Source organism: Macrotis lagotis, chromosome 2 (assembly GCF_037893015.1).
Source record: "Macrotis lagotis isolate mMagLag1 chromosome 2, bilby.v1.9.chrom.fasta, whole genome shotgun sequence".
Lineage (NCBI taxonomy): Eukaryota > Metazoa > Chordata > Mammalia > Peramelemorphia > Peramelidae > Macrotis > Macrotis lagotis.
In genome coordinates, this window is record NC_133659.1 from 166,107,356 (window position 1) to 166,127,083 (window position 19,728).

General features: G+C 40.7%; 1 protein-coding gene across 3 annotated transcripts in view; it reads left to right on the forward strand.

The window, feature by feature from the left end:
* The first annotated feature begins 3,379 nt into the window (after positions 1–3,379).
* Positions 3,380–19,728, forward strand: part of GATAD2B (GATA zinc finger domain containing 2B) — a 110,940-nt gene continuing 94,591 nt past the window's right edge. For 2 of the 3 annotated variants that reach the window (XM_074223451.1, XM_074223452.1), the window contains exon 1: positions 3,380–3,634. The gene's annotated coding sequence lies outside the window, so the exon portion shown is untranslated. The remainder of the gene's footprint in view (positions 3,635–19,728) is intronic. The other variant, XM_074223453.1, reaches the window with a different exon arrangement.

Here is a 19,728-nt window from a genome sequence, read left to right on the forward strand (position 1 = left end):
AAACAAGTAGGTGTCTGGCTGGTTGTACCAAAGGCAGGGACAGCAAAAGGAGATAAAAAATAATCCCTATCCTTAAGGAGTTTGTAATCTAAAGGAAACTTCCCTTGGTTGATTATTGTGGATGTTCAGGTGTGTGTCCAACTCTTCATGAGCCTATTTGGAGTTTTCTTGACAAGAGATATTGAAATGGTTTGCCATTTCCTTCTCCAATTCATTTTACAAATGAAGAAACTGAGGCAAACAGCGTTTAGTGACTTGCCCAGGCTCTCACAGTAAGTGTCTGAGGCCAGATTTGAACTCAGAAAGAAACTTTCCTGACTTAAGGCCATATAATCTATTCACTATGCCACCTACCTACCTTAGTCTGTTGATTATTTCCTAATTACTATGTATGGAATATATGTGACATCTCATTAGATTGTGAACACCAAGATACCAGGGATTATTTTTTGCTTTTCTTTGTATCCCTTTGCATAGCACCTGAAGCATAGTAAACAATGTTTGAGTCTATTTCATTTTTTTTAGTTGTTTTTTTTGCAAGGCAGTGAGGTTAAGTGACTTGCCCAAGGCCACACAGCTAGGTCATTATTAAGTGTCTGAGGCCGGATTTGAACTCAGGTACTCCTGACTTCAGGGCTGGTGCTCTATCCATTGTGCCACCTAGCCACCCCAGTAAACAATGTTTGACTGAGACTTTTGGGGCAAAGGAACCTATGATATTTCTGAAGTGCTCTCTGGTGGATAGGATTAGAATTGTTCTGCTCTTCTTGAGAAGATTTTACTAGAAGCAATGAGGGGGAGCTAAAGAGAGGTTTGATACAAGGAAACACTTGTTCATAATTATAACTTTCTCAAAATGAAATGTTCTGCTTCAGGAGGTAGTGTGTTCCATCTCCAAGGTTCATCTTTGCATTTCAAGGAAGGTGCAGGATAGCTATTTGTCAGGAATGTCATAGACATCAGGTACTACTAGTTCAGGTACTAGTTGAAGTAGCTTAACTTTGAAGTAGGTTCTCTCAACTTTGATAAGCTTGAGTAGCATGTAGGATATTCAGCATTACCTTCTCATTAGTCACTTGCTTTCTTATATCCTTTCCTGCAGAACAGATTTGCTATTGAGCTATAGACCTACTGATATAAAGGTCTTCACTGACAGCACTTTTCATCATAATTTGTTTTTTTTTATCATGTTCTGATATAATTAGGTTTCCCTTACTTAAAGCAGAAGTTGTAATTGTTCAGTCATGTACAACTCTTTGTGATCCCATTTGGGGTTTTTCTTGGCAGAAATACTGGAATGGTTTGCTATTTCCTTCTCCAGCTCATTTTATAGATGAGGAAACAGGCAAATGGGGTTAGGTGACTTGCCCAGGATCACCCAGCTATTTAGTATTTGAGGCCAGATTCAGACTCTGCAAGATGAGTTTTCCTGACTCTAGACCCAGCACTCTATCCACTGTAACACCTAGCTGCAGCAGAGGACTCATCTACATTTATCTGAGAGGAAAAAGAATAGCTAAGAGGGGGGATTGACTATATAAGAAGGAATTTAATGGAATCAGGAGCAAATGTTAAAATTGGAACAATACTATTGGAAGTTAGGAATGAATGAGACTACTTTTGGGATAGATTTTGAATAAGAGTGCTTTGAGGAAAAGACAGGAACTCTTGGCAGGGTTATCTGTTTTAGGTAGCCCCTGGGGTAGGAATAGAGATTCCCTTTCCACATTCTATCTGTATTCTAGTTGTACAGATATTCATGAAGTATTAAAAAAACTTAGAGGAAGGCTTCCAGCACCATTTAGTTCCTTTATGGAGTGGAGCTAGGTGGCTCAGTAAGAGAGAGTTGCCAGGGCCTGAAATCAGAAAGATCTGGGTTCAAATTTGATCTTGGATACTTAATAGCTGAGTGAGTCACTTTTTTTGCCTCTTTCTTCTCATCTGTAAAAATGAGCCGGAGAAGGAGATGGCAAACCACTCTTGTATCTTTGCCAGGAAAACCCCACGGACTATATGGTCCACAGGTATGAAGAGTGACCGGAGTGAATTACTAAGCAATGACGACAACATGGAAGAATTGCATAAAATGTGTAGGTATGGGTGGGTTTCAATCTGGAAAAGATACCAACCACAATAAAACTCAAGCGTGGCAAAATGAAAAGGGTGTTGGATGTCGTGAGAGCCACATTTGAATCTGGATCCTGTCTTTGCCACTTACTACCCATGTGGTCTCCCAACAAATGAATCTCTCTGAGCATGCTTTCTCATCTTAAAAAGAAGCTTTAGCTGACCGGTTCGCTTCTTGAAGGTAGGGCCTGTTTTTTTTTTTTATTTAGTCTTTGCGTCCCCTGGCTTGTATACAGTAGGTGTCTATCACGTAACCGACGGTCGGGGTCTCTGCCGGCCTTGAACTCCACTTCACTAGACACAAATCCAAGTTGCGTTTTGGCTTGTTCCATTTAGATTTGCTCGTGATCCACTTCGGCTCCATTTCCTACCCAGTTCCGGCATTTAAAGCTGCCTCCCCTCTGCATCCCCAGCACCGGAGGCCAGTCATGGATGCTCATTACATCAGGGCTTTCCCGGGGTAGGGCCTGCGTGCCTTCCCTCTCATCCCGGGCTCCCCCCAGGCCGGGGCCCGGCCTGCTCCTCCGCACTGGGGGGAGAAGGCCCGCCGGTGGGGAGCCCCGCCGGGCGAGGGGCCGCTTCCTCCCGAGTCTCCCTCGCCCGGCCCACAAAGGGCGCAGCGGGGGGGCAGCGGCCTGGCCGAACACAAGAATAGCCAGGCGGCCGCGGCGGGAGGGGGAGCTGGCCACGCCCCGGTGGGGAAAGGGCCTGCTCCGGGGCCTAAAGGAAGCTCCGTCGGGGAGCGCCCGGCCGGCGTCGCGAGGGCCCCCCGCGTCGAAGCAACTCCCGGCTCCCCCGGGGCTCCGGGAACTTCCTCCGGCCTCGATCCTTACGGTGGGAAGAACGAAAGAGGGGGCAAAGGGGACCCCGGTTTTGGGGGAAACCAGCGTACGGCGGCTGCCTGGGGACCAAAAAGTCTCTGAGGGAAAGTTGCAGCCTGAAGCGATTTTTTGACCCCCGACACTTAATAGGCAGCAGAAGACCCGGATGTGTCTGGGGCTGGCTGAGGTACCCATTAACGCGCCCCCGCTAGACCATCCCCCTTTTCCACTTCTTATTAGACAAGATGTGCATCAATCACTATCAAGTTAGCCACTTACTGGCCGAGGGAGGGATCGGGGTCGGGGATCCTACCGTCCATTGGTATGCTCGAGAAGAGGAGGGCAGGACATTGGGTGCAGGTGGACCAATGGGCGTCGTGGCGTGTGGAGGAGGCGGGGTCGAAGCGCTTGGCAGCTGCCCAATCAGCGTCCTTGTTTGTGTGGTGCCGCCGCCGCCGCCGCCGGTGCCGCCGCCGCTGTCCCTGTCTGTACCGCAGTGTCTGCTCCGCCCGCCAGCCCGCCCCGGCCCGGCTCGGCCCGGCCCGCCCTCTCTTCTCCCCTTCCCCTCTCCCCGGCCTCGAACGCGGGGGCCTGGAGTCCATACTGCCGCCGCCTTTTCCTTTTTCGCCGCCTCCGTTGCCGCTCGAAGAGACGGACCGAGCCGGGAGTTCCGCCGCCACCGCCAGGTAAGGAGCCGCGGCCTAGGCCAGCCCGCCCGGGGGCGGTGAAGAGGGAGGGGAGGGAGGAAGGGAGGGAGGCAAGCGGAGGAGGGGGAGGGGTGAGGGATAGGTGGATGCGCTGGGGGAGGGGAGGCGGCCTCGAGCCGACGCCCGACCGCGCGCCCCCGCCTCGCGCCCCCTTTCTCCCACTCACCTCTCCCCGGCTCCCCCAGCCTCCTGGCCTCGCACCCCCGCTTCCCCGCGCTTCCTCGCCCCACCCCCTCCCCGCGCGCCCCCGTCTTTCACTTCATTCCCGCGCGTCCCCGGGCTCGCGCCCCCTCATTCCTTCTCCTCTTACTCCCCCTCCCCCCAACCTCGCGCCCCGTCTCTCCCTCCCCCTCCCCTGCTTCCCTCGGCGCCTCACGCCCGCCGCCCTCTTCCCCCTTTCCTGCCTCGCGCAGCCCCATTTTCAAAAAGCCTACCTAACCCCAGTCTTTCCCTGGGGGCAGGGGGGCGCCCCTCCTCTCGGTGCGCCGGGGGGATGGAGCCGGCGAGGCTCCTTGGAGGGTGGGGGTCACGGCCAATGGCTTATCTTCGCTTTTAGCGATTCCGAGAGGCCTCTGGGACCCCTTTCTTCATCTGTGTCACCCCCACCCCCACTCCGAAGCCGGGAGATCATCTGTTTCTTCTGTGCCAGCCGGGCCACCTTCCTGCACGGCCACCCAGGCCCAGGCACAGGGGGTCCCCACCCTTCCCATTTCTTGCGACCCCCCCCCCATTTTCCCCCCCTTCCCTCCTAAAGCAACCTGGATCCTCGTGGTACTTTTTTCTTTCCCCGTTCTTAATGAAACACACACATATATCATGTAATTGTGCACCCTTGGATGAGTATAGGTTCCTTGTGCTGTCTTACCGTGGGGCAGCCCTCCTTTTCCCTGGAGGTGCTGTAGCCTTTTGATCTCCCTCAGATACCAACTTCTCTCCAACCACAAGATGTCAGCTCTTAGGACTGGCACCGAGGTGAGGATGGAGGCGTTGATGGTGGGTGGCATGTGGAGGCTAGCTGAGCCATCCGCCTTTTCCTCTGCTGTCATCTCTGGGGAACCAGACAACCTCCTGAACATTTTCTGTCTTCCAGTAGAGGATCTTTTTCTTTCTTCTTTTTCCTTGAGGGATTCTGACTGGTTGTAGAACAACCTGAAGCAGAGGAGAAGACTAGTACACTGAGGGGGAAATGTACAGGAGGGATCTATAGTTGTTGGAAAAAGTTGTAACCTCAGTACACTAGTGTTCTAGGGGAGTGGGGGTGCTGATTACTTTTTTGATAGTATCTAATTGCAAATTATCTCTGACTCAGTTTTGACAGAAATAGTATTTGTGTAAGGGGGGTTGTAGCTAACCTGCTTAGAAGTTTGAGCTCAACTTTACTGTTCTTCTTGACGCTATGAATCCAGAACTTTTTCTAAGGTTTGACATTGATTTCGATTACTAAGGGAGATCATTGCTTTAAACTAGTACTTCAGTCATCTCAGGGATGAAAAAGAAGCTGCTTCTGAAGGTGTGCCCCCCAAATTACACTTAAAATGATATTTTTTTCTGTTGTGTGAACCCAGGCTACTATATATGCTGCCCAAGGATTAGTTTAGGGTATCAGTCCATAAACATTTTTTAAGCCCATTACTTTGGGCTAGGACTGTACTAAACTTTAGGTAGCTCATCTTGGACTTTTCAGTGTGGGCAGACAATGTTGTCAGTTGCATTAACCCAAAGGGGCCTCTTCATACCTGATGAATGGGGCATAGGTGTGTGTCCATCCGCACTTATAGTCTAGTAGCAATGATACTACTCTTGACACCATCAGTGAGAATGTTGTTTCTTGAGGACAGAAAGCCTTTGTTTTATCCCTAGTTTAACACTGTGTGGCATTTAAGTACTTTATATAATTATTGACTGACTGACTGCCTGGATAGAGGTGCTGAAGAGTAGGTATCAGAAGGCTGCCCCTGTGAGTTCAGTGACCCAGTTCCAAAGGAGGGAGGTGAGGTTGAAGGACCTTTGCCCTGCTCCAGACCTCTCCTGAAAACCCAGTCCGTAAGGAGAGAGTGACTCAAAGTTGACAACAGCATCCATCTTCATGACACTGTGGTATATATGTGGTGTGTGTTAACTTCCTGTTTAGAACTAGGCTGAATAAAATCTACATTCGAATACTTGTTTGGGAACAATGTTAATCAGACTTCTTGACCAATGATTTGGACCTGAGCTTTTAGCCTGAACTCAAGGTTCCATTTTGCCAGCTACCATGGTTGGGGGGTGGGGTGGGGTGGGGGCACAGCTGGAGGCTGGGGAGATGTGGGGAATTTGCTCTTCTGAACTTCTCAATCTTAAATCATACTTGGAAGCCTGTGTGCATTTTTTTTTCTTCTTGGCAAAGTTCCCGACATTTTTTGCCAGCGGATGGGCTGGGTATTCAGGTTGGATTTTGGTTCAAGAACAGCAGGACTGGAGAGGTGTTCTTAATAGTGTCAAATACTAGGGCTTCTAAGTTCATCTTGATGGGGGTGGGGGTGGGAGTGGGAATGGGGGGTGGGAGTGGGAAGGGATGGGATGCTAGCCTGCAGAGCTGTAGTAAGCCAGAGTTTCAGTTCAATTTACTGATATTCCCTTCCCCCAGAGGAATGTGTGTGTGTGTGTGTGTGTGTGTGTGTGTGTGTATTTGTGTAAGTGTATATATAGTTAGATATAGATATGTATACAGATTTCTCTCTGCATGTATATATGTGTGTATATATGTGTGTATGTGTATATATATATATGTATATGGAAGCAGCAGTTGTATTTTCCCTGGTTTCCAGACTCTGAAGCATATTCCATGTTAGCCACTCCATTGGGAGTCATACTGATGAGCAACCTTTTGCTCTCACACTCAGAAGGCTCTTGTTGCTTTGGCTTATTGAGAAAAGCCAAACCAGCTTAGGTTGATTATATCAGCTACTGGAGAAATACTGAGACTTGAGCCATAACTAAAACAGATTTTTTTCCCAGGTCCTTTGCAAGTACTGTACATCATTCCATATCAAAGCATAATAGCCAAACATTTTCTGAGATAGTTTGGAGGGAAAGGGAAAAAAATGAGACACACACCCAGATTGACTATAAATCTAGTTCCAGAGTAAAGCTGTCCACCTCTTACTCGGGAAAAATCCAACCTATCAGACAATGCCACACGAAGTTGCAGTTCCCCAGCTTTGGCTAAGCCTGGAAAAAAGATGCATAAGGAAGTTTTGCCCCTGCCTGCAAGGACTAGCTTTTGCAGGGAAATCTTCTGTGGATTATATTGGGAGGCAGTTAGTTCTTCAGGCTTCTATTTCACCTCCAGTTTATTCTCTGTGTTGTTTGCATGGTACTGATAATCAGGTTTTAATGACTTCCATGGAGCAAGTAGTTTCCCACTTTGGCCTAGTAGATAATGAGCTGCAAAAGAATCAGGTGTGCTTTAGAATTGCTCTCCTTTCTCTGTTCTTCACCTTCCATTCCTATCATAAAAACATTTCTACTTAGCCTAGATTCATCAGGTTTTTGTAAATGTGTTTTATCTTGCTAAGATCTGTTTCCTAGTACTCTCCCAATAATATTCTGATCCTTTTCTTCCCACTCCTGTCCCCTCCCCACAATAATTCTCTAATTCCCATCATTATTCTAGTCTTTTTCACCTGTTATCTCCTCAGACATTTTTATCTCTATATCCCTTATAGTTAGACCTTAATGGACTCTTTCCAGTTAAATTAACACCAAATGATTTAATGCTTTTAAGGGTTAAATTGCCAATCCTAAATCCTGAGGAAACTTGGTAATGTTTCTGTAACATTAGTCAAATAGTAACAGAGGAAACCATGAAAGCAAAGGATAGCACTATCTTCCTAACCCATTTCTTTCCTTTTCTTCAGATGAGTCAGTAGCTAGAATTCCATAGCTTTTGATTCTGTTTAGGTAACTATTGGATAGGTTATCTGACTAAGTTGCTCTAACAAGAGTGCTTTTAGTCCCTTAAGCAAAGCTTGTTGATTTCTACCTTTTTTGAAAAGAGAAAGTAGAACTTGTATTCTCCAAGGAAATGAGCTAAAATTGCCTCTGGATTTAGGTTAGACATCAGGATTATTTAAAACATAATGGGTTGAAATATGTTAATCTAGAGACAGGTTGTAGGTACTCTTGAACAGGACATATTTACGAAGAAGATGGTTGTCTATTTTAAAATGGGTTTTTATGTGGCTTATTGTGGAAATACAGAGATTTAGTTTATTATTTTCCAATCTGAAATAACTGAGATATATCAATATGCTTTGATGAACTCTCCTTCTTCTTTTGCATTAAACTGAACATTTCCCTCAAATCTGATCATAGCTTCTGCTCTACATAATTGATCAAATAATTGTCTTTTATGTATGAGGTGCTAGTGATACAAAGACAAAAATGAAATAATCCTGCCCTTAAGGAACTTAAATTCTATTGGAAGAGATGACACAAATATAATTAAGCATATATAAAATATATCCAAAATGAATACATGGTAATTTGGGGAAAGGAAAGATTAGCAGCTGGGGTGTTAAGAAAAGGCTTCATGTAGAAGATGGCACTTGATTTGAGTTTTGAAGGCGCCTAGGTTTTCAGAAACAAAGGTGAGGAGAAAAATACATTTTTAGGCATAAGGGACAGAGAGTCCATTCAAGGGAATGGAGATCAGTGATGACTGGGCAAATAATGAGGGGGGGGGAGGAATTGGAAGTATTGTTTTGGATGAACGCTAGGTTTTGGAGGACTGAGGCATAGAGAGATGATAATAGGTTATGATCAGATAAAGGATTTCAGAGTTCTTGAGCATAAAAGTAGAATACTTGGTGATTGTGAGATCAAGACTATGACCATCCCAATTTCTGGCTGAAGTAAAGTGGAAGAGAATAGGTAAGTAAGGTTCCTGTTCGCTTTTTCTTCTTTTTTGGTTCTTTTTTCTTTCTCTTTTTCCCTTAATTTCTCCTTTCATCACAGCCAGGGGTAGTCTTTTTAAAGACCTATTCTATCTATACCTATTTTGAGGTGTACTGTACCTCAGTCTTCTGTTGTATTTATCATATCATTATATGAAAAACATAATAAAATGTCAATCTAACAGACCAATTATAGAATACTATAATTTTACTTGTTCTTCAGGTTAGATTCTTAAATGTCCTGAAATGAGGGAACTGGCAATCTTTTGCAGATTGATTTTTTTTTTTTTTTAGGTTTTTTTGCCAGGCAAATGGGGTTAAGTGGCTCCCAAAGCCACACAGCTAGGTAATTATTAAGTGTCTGAGACTGGATTTGAACCCAGGTACTCCTGACTCCAGGGCTGGTGCTTTATCCACTGTGCCACCTAGCTGCCCAGCAGATTGATTTTCTAGAGTAACTTATGTATTGATGTTGAGACAGTTACCATCTTTAATTTAGAAGCTGTTTTGGGACCAGAGCTGCTATTTTGCCCCATGTATCTTTTGAGGGTATGTGGAGCGGCTTGGCTTTCCCTGGCCTCCATTCTTCATGAGTTCCCAGAGGACTAGCTGTAACTGAGCTTCTGCCCCACCTTCCTGCATCTGACACATTGGAGCCAGAGAATAAGGTTTCAACTTTGTGAGTGAACTTAGGAGCCTGAGCCAGGAACAACAAACCCTTCATTTCCGGAGACATGCTAGTGGCCCACTGTGAGGACTGAGAGCTACACTGCCCACCTGATAGTCTATATACCTTGAGGCAGACAGATCTGGGAATTGAGGGAAGGGGAGGTTTTAGATTTAACTTAAAATCCAAGATAATATAATTTTAAACAGAATCATCTATTATTTGTTGACATCTAATTTTGTTCATCTTTTAAAAGTTTTACATTTTATTTGCTGATGTTTGTCCCTAATTGTTAGCATCACTGTGACAGTTCTATAAGGAGGCACTGTAAACTTTTCTACCATAGGATAGAATGTAGTCCTTGAGCTCAGTTTTCTAACTATCTTGTTATTTCTGTGACTAGATTGCTGTGTGAATTGGAAGACATTGAACCCCCTTATTTTGTTACAGTCTATGGCACATGACAGGAGTTTCCTGGGATAGTAAAGCTACTTTGTGATGACAGTTTTATCTGGTTAGGGTGACTTCCCCGGTATTAACTGGTGTTTTGTATAATATTTCAATCACTGTATAATTCAGATAGTGGAGATTAATGTATAGAGATTTCATTAGACATTTTATTTATATTTTTAAAATATTTGTTGAGTTCCTCATTGAATTGAGGGCCAGATCCTATTTCTTTTCACTATATCAAATTAAATCAAAATATGTTTCTTGGATCATATTGAGATACAATAAATTTTATTCATCTGTGAATACCTTTTGACTGCTCCTTTGAGGAGAAAACAAAATGCTCGCTATTCATTAATATGGCTTGTATATGTGACTTTGGCTCAGATAATCCGAAGACTTCAGGAATATTGGGGAATTGAGTAAAGGTCCCATAGAAATGTATCCAATAAGCATAAATAATTGAGTTCAAATAGTCTTGAATGAGTTAGTCAACATTTGCTAAGCACCTGCTGTGTGATGGGGGTTGGTGATACAAAAAATGAAAAATAACTGTCCCTGACCTCAAGGAACTTACACTTTTTATAAGAAAACAAAATGTATACACAAAATAAATAGGTAGTTTCTAGAGGGTGATCAGGAAGGGCTTTTTAGGTATAAGGTGTTATCCCGTGAGCAGAACTTTGAAAGAATATGGAGATTTTAAGAGAAAGTTCAATCTAGCTATGAGAAATAGCCTCACTGTAAAATAGGGATAATATTACATAGTACTTCTCTACATCTTAGGGTTCTGAAGAATGTACTTTGTTAACCTTTAAAACATCATAGAGCGGCTAGATGGTGCAGTGGACAAAGCACCGTTCCTGGAGTCAGGAGTACCTGAGTTCAAATCTGGCCTCAGACACTTAATAATTACCTAGCTGTGTGGCCTTGGGCAAGCCACTTAGCCCCGTTGCCTTGCAAAAACTGTCAGTCATGCTCATGATTATTAACACTCTTGGAAAGCCTACTAGTCACTCTTATTTTGGGCCACCTGGCCAATGAATCCTCCCTCTCTTCACAAAAAAAATAAGGTTGAAGAATTTTGGAGGAGTAGTGGTAAAAGAATCAAAAGTCATTACTTCTAACAAAATGTTTCTTGATTGCCCTCCCTTTCCCCTCCCCAAGAGTAAAAGGATTGCTGCATGTAGAGGTATTACTTGCTGTGGATTGTGCTGATTATTTGGGAGGTTTCCTACTCCTTGAAGGTTGTCTCCTGTTGAATAGCACAGAATTCATGCCCTATTCAAAACAGACTATTTGGTGCAGAGGCCTCCAGTCACATGGGGCTGAGAACTGGGGCATTTGGGGCATCCATTGTTTCAATACTCCCATCTTTACTGGCTTTCTGAATATCCTTCCATATTCACACTAGAGGATAACATTAATTAGTTAAAGTCAACAAGCATTAAGCAAGTACTATGTGCCAGGCACTGTGCTAGGTGCTGAGGATGCAAAGAAAAGGAAAAAACAGGCCCTGTTCTTATGGAGCTGAAAAATCTAATGGAGGAGATTATGCAAAAGACTATGTACAAACCAGATATATATGGGAGGGAAGACCCTAAATTTAAGGAGCAGTGGGAAATGCTTCTTGTAGAAGAGGGAACTTTTGCTAAGATTTGAAGTAAACCAGGGAAGCTTTTTAGAGACTATCCAACTTGCAGTAGAAAATAAAGGACAAAGATCTGTAGTTTAAGTGTGAAGTCTGTACTCAATATAGTTTAGAGCCTTGAATACTCACTTTAAATCAGGATGGACATTTATGATTAATGGGAAAAAGGGAGGAAAAGGGGAGATGGGGAGGGGGAAGGAAGGAGAGATGGAAATTAGTAGTGGAACTATATTTATGGGCCTTGGTGCTTATCACTTCTGGATAAGTTAGAATGTTCTTATTTTTCACTGACACCTTTTAAAATAGAGACAATGAAAATAATAGCATCATAGTCTTAGAATTGGAAAGGAACCTTAGGTCATTCAATCAAGCCTATTACATGGATATCTGCAGCTTAATAATAGTTGTTCATATTTATATAATCCTTTAAGGTTTGCAAAGGCCTTTAACTTTTATCTTACTGGGTCCTCACAGCAATCCCATTGGATAAATGCTGTTATTATTACCCTTTTTTTACAGCTGAGAGCTCACAGAGGTTAAGTAATTTGCACAGACAATAAATTTCTGAGGTAGGATTTTGAAGGTAGCCCTTAAGTTTTGTGCTCTGTCCACTACTTCGACAGTTTATTATTCAATCTCTTCTTAAACAGTTAAAAGTGATGGGTAGCTTATCACTTTATGAGAGGTAATCAATACCATTTTTGTACTGATCATATTGTTAGATTTTTATTGTAATGAAATCTGTCTTCATTAGAATCGAATCTTATATATACTTTGCATCTTCAGACAACCAAAGTTTAATAATTAAACTTTTTTTCTCCCTTAGTCCCCCAAACCACATTATCTGAACTTTGAAATAAATATAATCAGAAGTATTTTGACACTTAGAAAATTAAAAAATTTTTAAAGGTAGTAATTTCTTTAGTTATAGAATCTATGATCCTTCTTGGGAAAGAAAAATTGAATTTGTGGTGACACTGCAGGTCAAGATAAATCTTGGGGTGGCTAGGTGGCGCAGTGGCCACTTAACGCCATTTGCCTTGCAAAACCCTTAAAAAAAACCCAAAACATCATAGAAGATAGATAAATCTTAAAGTTACTGTGGATGATTTGGTCTGGACACTGAAGGTTAATAGTCAATATTTTTATAGCTCTTAAAGGGAAGAAGGTGCTATTTTTGTTATTGTTATCATTATCTTCATATTAAAAGATGAGAAAATTGAAGCTGAACAGGGTTAAGTAACTCACAGTCACACAATTATTAAGTGGCTGAGACAGGAATTGAACTCATATCTTCCCTGATACTACAAGTCCTGAGTCCTTGTGTGATCTGGCTATTTGTTAGAATAGTGTAGAAAGAGGAGATAAAGGTTCTTAGAAGAGAGAATCAGGGTAAGCCTATGATCAGAAAGCCACTATACTCAAGAGACAGTCCTGAACCTAGGTTGTCTTGAATTCAAGACCAGTTTCTTTCTGGTTTTGAGCTTCCATTGAAGACTATCTTGTTGCCACATTATCCATTTCTTTTTAAGGAGTTTAAAATCTTCCATTGACTATCCAACTTTATGCTTGCAAAATTTTTAAACTTATTTTGAGAAATCTAATTATATATTTAATGAAAACTTCTGGGAATTTTACTTGTGATTTGTCATGTCCTGATGGACTTTTTTTTTTTTTTTTTAGGTTTTTTGCAAGGCAAATGGGGTTAAGTGGCTTGCCCAAGACCACACAGCTAGGTAATTATTAAGTGTCTCAGACTGGATTTGAACCCAGGTACTCCTGACTCCCAAGGCCGGTGCTCTATCCACTGCGCCGCCTAGCCTCCCCCTCTGATGGACTTTTTAAGAAAATCTTGCCCTCTCTTTTTCTCTGGGATACAACTCTCATCCTTTTTTCCTGCCCCAGAGATTTCAGTCTAGGAAATGTCAGTGATTCTCTGCAAATGTGGAAAACTTGAAAATCTTCTCATCCTTTGCTTGCTGGCAGAATTATTTTTTGAGTCATTATCACGTAGTAGAGAGTACACAGGACTGGGAATTAAAGCAAAATTTTGAATCTTGGCTCTACTAAGTTATCTATGTGACCTTGGAAAAATCACTTAAGTTAGTAGACCTCAGTTTACAAATTTTTTAAATGAGGAAGTTGGAACTAAAGTTCCTTTCCAGTACTAACATTCAGTAGTTGAGTGTATGAATGAGGCCAGTTAAATCCACAAGCAAGTTGCTGGGAAACTGAAATTGCTTGGCTAAGACTGGTTAGTTCATTTCTGGAATCCCTTTGTGCCCAGAAGATTTTTAAAGTAGGCTCTAACTAAGGATTTCAACAAAGCTTGGTCTTAAATCTTGACTTGATAAACCAAGATTCTTTTGCCTTGGCTACAGACTTTCAGTGGACAATGTCATTTACATCATGGAAATATTACCATTAGTAAGCTCTTTAAGCATCTATATATTACTGTGGTAATATCAAGTGAGAACTGAATCCTGATCAAAAAGTCCATAGCCTCATGGTGAAGATAAAACATAGACAGATAAATAGAACCAAATATTTAACACTTCTCAGATACTTTTATACTGAGCAAAGTTTAAGTGGAGTGAAGGTGAAGTTTTAATAAATAGATTAATGTTATATATTAGACTTAAATTTTTCTTAAACTGAGTTCTAAGCACCTGTTTAGCACCTTTTATAACTTGAATAGGTGAATCTCCTCTAAAGCACTCAGCCTTGCAAAGTCACATTCTCACAAATTCTAAAACGTTAATTACTGAAAGTCTAAGTTCTTTTTTTTAGGTTTTTTTTTTTTCAAGGCAAATGGGGTTAAGTGGCTTGCCCAAAACCACACAGCTTAAGTGTCTGAGACCGCATTTGAACCCAGGTACTCCTGACTTCAGGGCCAGTGCTTTATTCACTGCGCCACCTAGCCGTCCCAGGAAGTCTAAGTTCTACTAAATGTTTAAGGAAAATGTTATTACTATAAGAATAAGTTTCTGACCTGTGTGTGCAAATTTCTCGCTGGATGGCACCTTATCCTTTTAACTTAAACATGAAGGATTATACTTTTTCATTGAATTAATATATCATGCAATCTAGATTGGACATAGTTGATGGGACAGTAAGTTGGGTCCAACATTAAAATGGGAGAAAGACTAAGGACTAGATTGTATTTGGGAAATTGTACACTCTTTTTAATAATGCTGCTGTGTTCCCTGACATGAAAATCCACATTTTAAAAAATACTAATTGATTCATTTAGTCCTAGATGATTGGTTACAAATTTTGAAATATCAGTCTCCATAGAGTTAAAATTGTAAGTGACTGAAAGATCAGTATATGACTTTTTTGAGCAAGAAGGGATGAAAAAGGGATATCATTAAGAAAGAATGATTGGGGGGCCAACTAGGTGGTGCAGTGGATAGACCACCGGCCCTGGAGTCAGGAATACCTGAGTTCAAATCCAGCCTCAGACATTTAATAATTACCTAGCTGTGTGGACTTGGGCAAGCCACTTAACTCCAATGCCTTGCAAAAACCTTAAAAAGAAAAGGAATGATTGGAAAAAGAGGTGGGCCAGTCATGTTGTAAGATAATAGGGAAAACGGTTCAATGGTATCAGGAAATTTGAAAAAATACAGAGGAATGCTGTCAATTTACCGATTAGATCTTTTGTTGAATATCTGAAAAACATAGAGATAAAAACAAAATGGGAAGAAATAGATAGATTTTGATCTGATATTTAAAGAGCACAAATTGCTTGAAATATTGAAGTGGTCCAGAAAGCCATCACTTAAAGTTTAGTACTGCTTCTGAATTTGATGTTCTAGATGGCCTTGAATTTGAGGGTTGAAGTTGAAGTGAAGAGGAGGTAGCTTTCTGGTAATAGTTTCTGAAGTGAACTAATTTTTTTCAAACTTGAAATTGAGAAACTTACATGGCAGGTGATCAAACTTACCTAATTCTAGACAATCTCTATTGATTTCATTTACCATCTTTGCATTTAATTTCTAGAAATGAAATTACCAGATTGCCAGTTGTCAGATAGGCAGTATATCTATAGCCAGGTTTTTGGGAAGAGAGTATAAGCATCTAAAAACTTTTATTTTCAGATTTCCTTCTAAAATCACTAATCTAGCAAGTCAGTTCTTTGATTCTTGAATTTGCTTATATAAAAGGAATTTGACAGTTTTAGGGGGAACATCTGAACTCAGATTCTACTCTGTGGATTCAAAGACCAAAAAACCCCTAACCCAAAATGGTTCTTAACCTCAAGGAGATTATATTTCATTGAGGGAAATCTAGCAATAAATACAGATGAATAAATACAAAATTCAGTGATTTGGACAGACAATGAGAGACTCAATAGCTGGAGATGGCTTGTAAACTGAGCTTTTTTCTTTTTACAATTTTTTTTTTTGATCTTTTCTGTCTCTTACATCATCATGATTATCCCTAGTGTACTTTCCTCTCCCTTCCTGAAAACCTTCCCAATAGCCTTCCCAGTATAACGAGTCAGTCAGCACAAGTCATCCATACATTAAAAAAGCCTGAAAATATGTGTACTGTGTAGCTCCTGGGGGTTCTCTCACCTCCACAAAAGGAGGAGTTGGGAGTAACTTCTCATATCTCTTACAGTTAGGCTTGATCTTCATAATTTTGTTACATTTATTAAGCTGAATTTTCTAAGGGGCTAAGAATTCCAAGGAGGAGAAAGCATCTAGTGACTTAATGGTGAATTAGTTACAATTTTAGAAAGCAGGAGAGAAATAAAAATCCCTGGGATGTAATCTGCAATCTGTTTTCCTGTCACTGAATGAAATAGCAGCTTTATTAGGAAATAAAGAGGGGAGATACTTCTCAAAGAACCAGAAAATGATGACAGGGCTCTGTTTTAAATTAGAAAAATGACTTTGTTTGAACAATATTGCGGTGTTGTATTGTACTACAATGAACTAGGACTGGATTGGTAAATTCATAGTTAGCTTCCTAGTGAGGCGATTTCCTCTACCCATGAAGATTGACATCTTCTCTGCAGCATAAAGTCTTCCAGAGTTGACTGCAGTATTGAGAAATTAAAGTGCTTGTCCAGGATCACACAGCCAGAGGTGGAACTTGAACTCAGATCATTGTAGCAACAAAGCTCCTTGTCTGACCAATGTTGTTTTCTGTAATCTTACATGGCCAGTCATGTTAAATTCTTTACCTTAAGTTTATTTGTCCATCAAATGCCACCTTTTTTTTTTTTATAGTTTGTCATGTCATATCTTTTCAGAATTTGATAATCTGAGCATACTGCTAACGGTGAGAGAAAGCAAAGGGTAGGAGAATTGTACTCACAGCTAAAAACATATTCTTATTGTATTTAGCTCATTGGTAATTCTTATCTTCCTATTGTTGAAAATCACTGAAATTCCAAAGGTCTAGGAACTAGATACTGCTTGCTCTGTAATAGGTAGTGAGGACTCAGTTGCTGATTTAAGGAACAGGGCCTAGAGACTTTGTCCTGATGATGACCTTCTACTTCATTGTTTTGTTTTGTTTTCCTTCCCATTCCCTTTATATGTTCTTACTTTGATGAAGAATAAAGATGATTTACTTTAAATACTGAAACTTTTCACTGGTGGGTTTTCATTCATATTCCTCAGAGATAGCAAAATTTACTGTTTTGAATCAAGTAAAATGAACTTAAGATTTTGTTCTGATCCGTAAGGAGTAACTAGTCATTTATAAAAGGAGAGATAGATAAAAGCAAAGTTGAGTTGTTCCTTCTTTTGAAATTATAACAGCATTGGGTAGCTTTTACCATCATAGGAACTTGGAGTGGAGAAGGACTTTAGAGATCATGTAGTCCTACCCACTACTTTTTACAGATGGCAAAGCTGGAAAAACTCGCGCTTCCATTTCCCTGATCAGTGCTTTTGGTGCTTGATTACAGCACTGCCTCCATTTTATTTTTTGTTGGTTTTCGGGTTTGACTCTTGAATATTGTCAATTTGCTTCATAGTCAAGAAAACTTTGTCCTTCTGTGCTTATCTCAGCTCTCTAAAAGCTTTGGCTTACTTTGGTATTTCCTCCTGCACATTGGTCTAAAGATTTGCTACAGTGATGACCTTTATCTCTTCATGACTAGTTGACACAGATTTTTGGAAATGAAAAAGACTGAAAAATAATGACTATACCATCAAATTATATCTGGTAACTTGAAATAAATAAGACCTATGCTGAGTAAGGAAAGTACGGAAATGTTGAGAAGATCTGATTAAAAACCATAATGAACTTCAGAGTTCTGGTGTTTGTGATAAAAGTTTTTACTGATATTTTCTTACCTCATTTTGACTTAATAAAAAAAATGACTGCTAAACTTTTATGAAAAAGTGGTTAGATGGCACAGTGGATAAAGCACCAGCCCTGGAGTCAGGAGTACCTGAGTTCAAATTCCGCCTCTGACACAATAATTACCAAGCTTTGTGGCCTTGGGCAAGTCACTTTAACCCCATTTGCCTTGCAAAAACCTTAAAAAAAAAGAAGGCTAAGTCTCTTTCCCACTCCCATTATTGACATTTCCCCCAACTGTCCTGTTGAAATTACTTTTTTTTTTTTTTTTAAGATTTTGCAAGGCAGTGGGGTTAAGTGGCTTGCCCAAGGCCACAGGGCTAGGTAATTATTAAGTGTCTGAGGTCAGATTTGAATCCAGGTACTCCTGACTCCAAGGCCGGTGCTCTATCCACTGTACCACCTAGCTGCCCCGAAATTACTTTTCAATAGTAAATTATGGTTAGGTTTAATGTTAGTTTGTTCATAGTAAGCAGAGGAGGATATAATACCAATGATAGAAGAGAATCAACCTTAACAGGTTTTAATCCAGTTTTAATGGGAATTCTGATTGGTTAAATATACCATTATTTGGTATATTTATTACAAGCTACATGTAGTCACTATTGATAGTTGTGTTTTTTGAAAGGAAATTTTAGCTGATAAAATCAAATCAGCCAGATTCTGATTTTTTCAGGGGAATTTGAATTGTTGCTTATTCCCTTGTCAAAGAAGTTCAAATCAATAATTGGGAATTGTAACTGGAAAAAAATTTTGAAACAAGTTTCTCTGATAAAGGTCTCATTTCTCAAATATAGAGAAAAATAAGAGCCATTCCTCAATTGATACATGATCAAAAGATAGTAACAGTTTTCACATGAGATTATCAACGCTAGCTTAGCCAATTTAAAAAAGATGTTCTAATTTACTATAGATTGGAGAAGTGCAATTTTTTATACCTTATACCTATTAGATTAGCCAATAGGGCAGAAGAGGAAATGACAAATGTTGAAGGGGATCCAGGGAAAATGAGACATTAATGTATTATTGTTGGTGGAGTTGTGAACCTATTAAACCATTCTGTTGAGCAATTTGGAACTATGCCCAAAGGGCTATATAGAACCTTTAACCTAGCAATGCTGTTATTAGGTCTGTATTCCAAAAGAAATGAAAAACATAAAAGGAAAAGGACCTATATGTACAAAGATATTTATTGCAGCTCTTTTCTGGTGTCAAGGAATTGAAAGTTGAAATGCCCATCAGTTGGGGATTGAATGAATAAATTATGTGATTATGATGAAATGCTATTCTGTTATAAGAAATGATGAGCAGGATGCCTTCAGGAAAAACCTGGAAAGACATGAGCTAATGCAAAGTGAAATGTACTGTATACAGAGTGATAGCATATTGCGAGATGATCAACTGATCAACTGTTGGGGTGGCTAGGTGGTGCAGTGGATAACACCGGCCCTGGAGTCAGGAGTACCTGAGTTCAAATCCGGCCTCAGACACTTAATAATTACCTAGCTGTTTGGCCTTGGGCAAGCCACTTAAGCCCATTGCCTTGCAAAAACCTTAAAAAAAAAAAGATGATTAACTGTAAATAACTTAGCTTTTCTGAGCAATACAATGACCGAAGACAATTCTGGAGGACATATGATAAAGAATGCTATCCATCACCAAAGTACTGGTTGGAATACAGATTGAAGCATACTTTTTTAAAAATTTATTTTTATTGAAGATTCTTTTTGGGGGGAGGTAGAGGGGGTCTATGTTTTCTTACATAACAGGACTATTCTGGAAATGAATTGCATGGCTACAGATTTATAACCTGTATCAAATTCCCTGTTTTTTAAATGAAATGGGTGTGAGGCAGGAGGGAGAGAATTTGGAACTCAAAGTTTCATTTATTTTTTTTTTTTACAGGCACTTAACTATTTTATTTATTTATTTCTCCATCTACATGCAATGGTAGTTTTACAAATTTTTTTTCCCCAAAGTTTTGAGTTGCACATTTTTCTCCTTTCCCTCCCCTCTCCACCTGACAGAAAGCAATCTGATT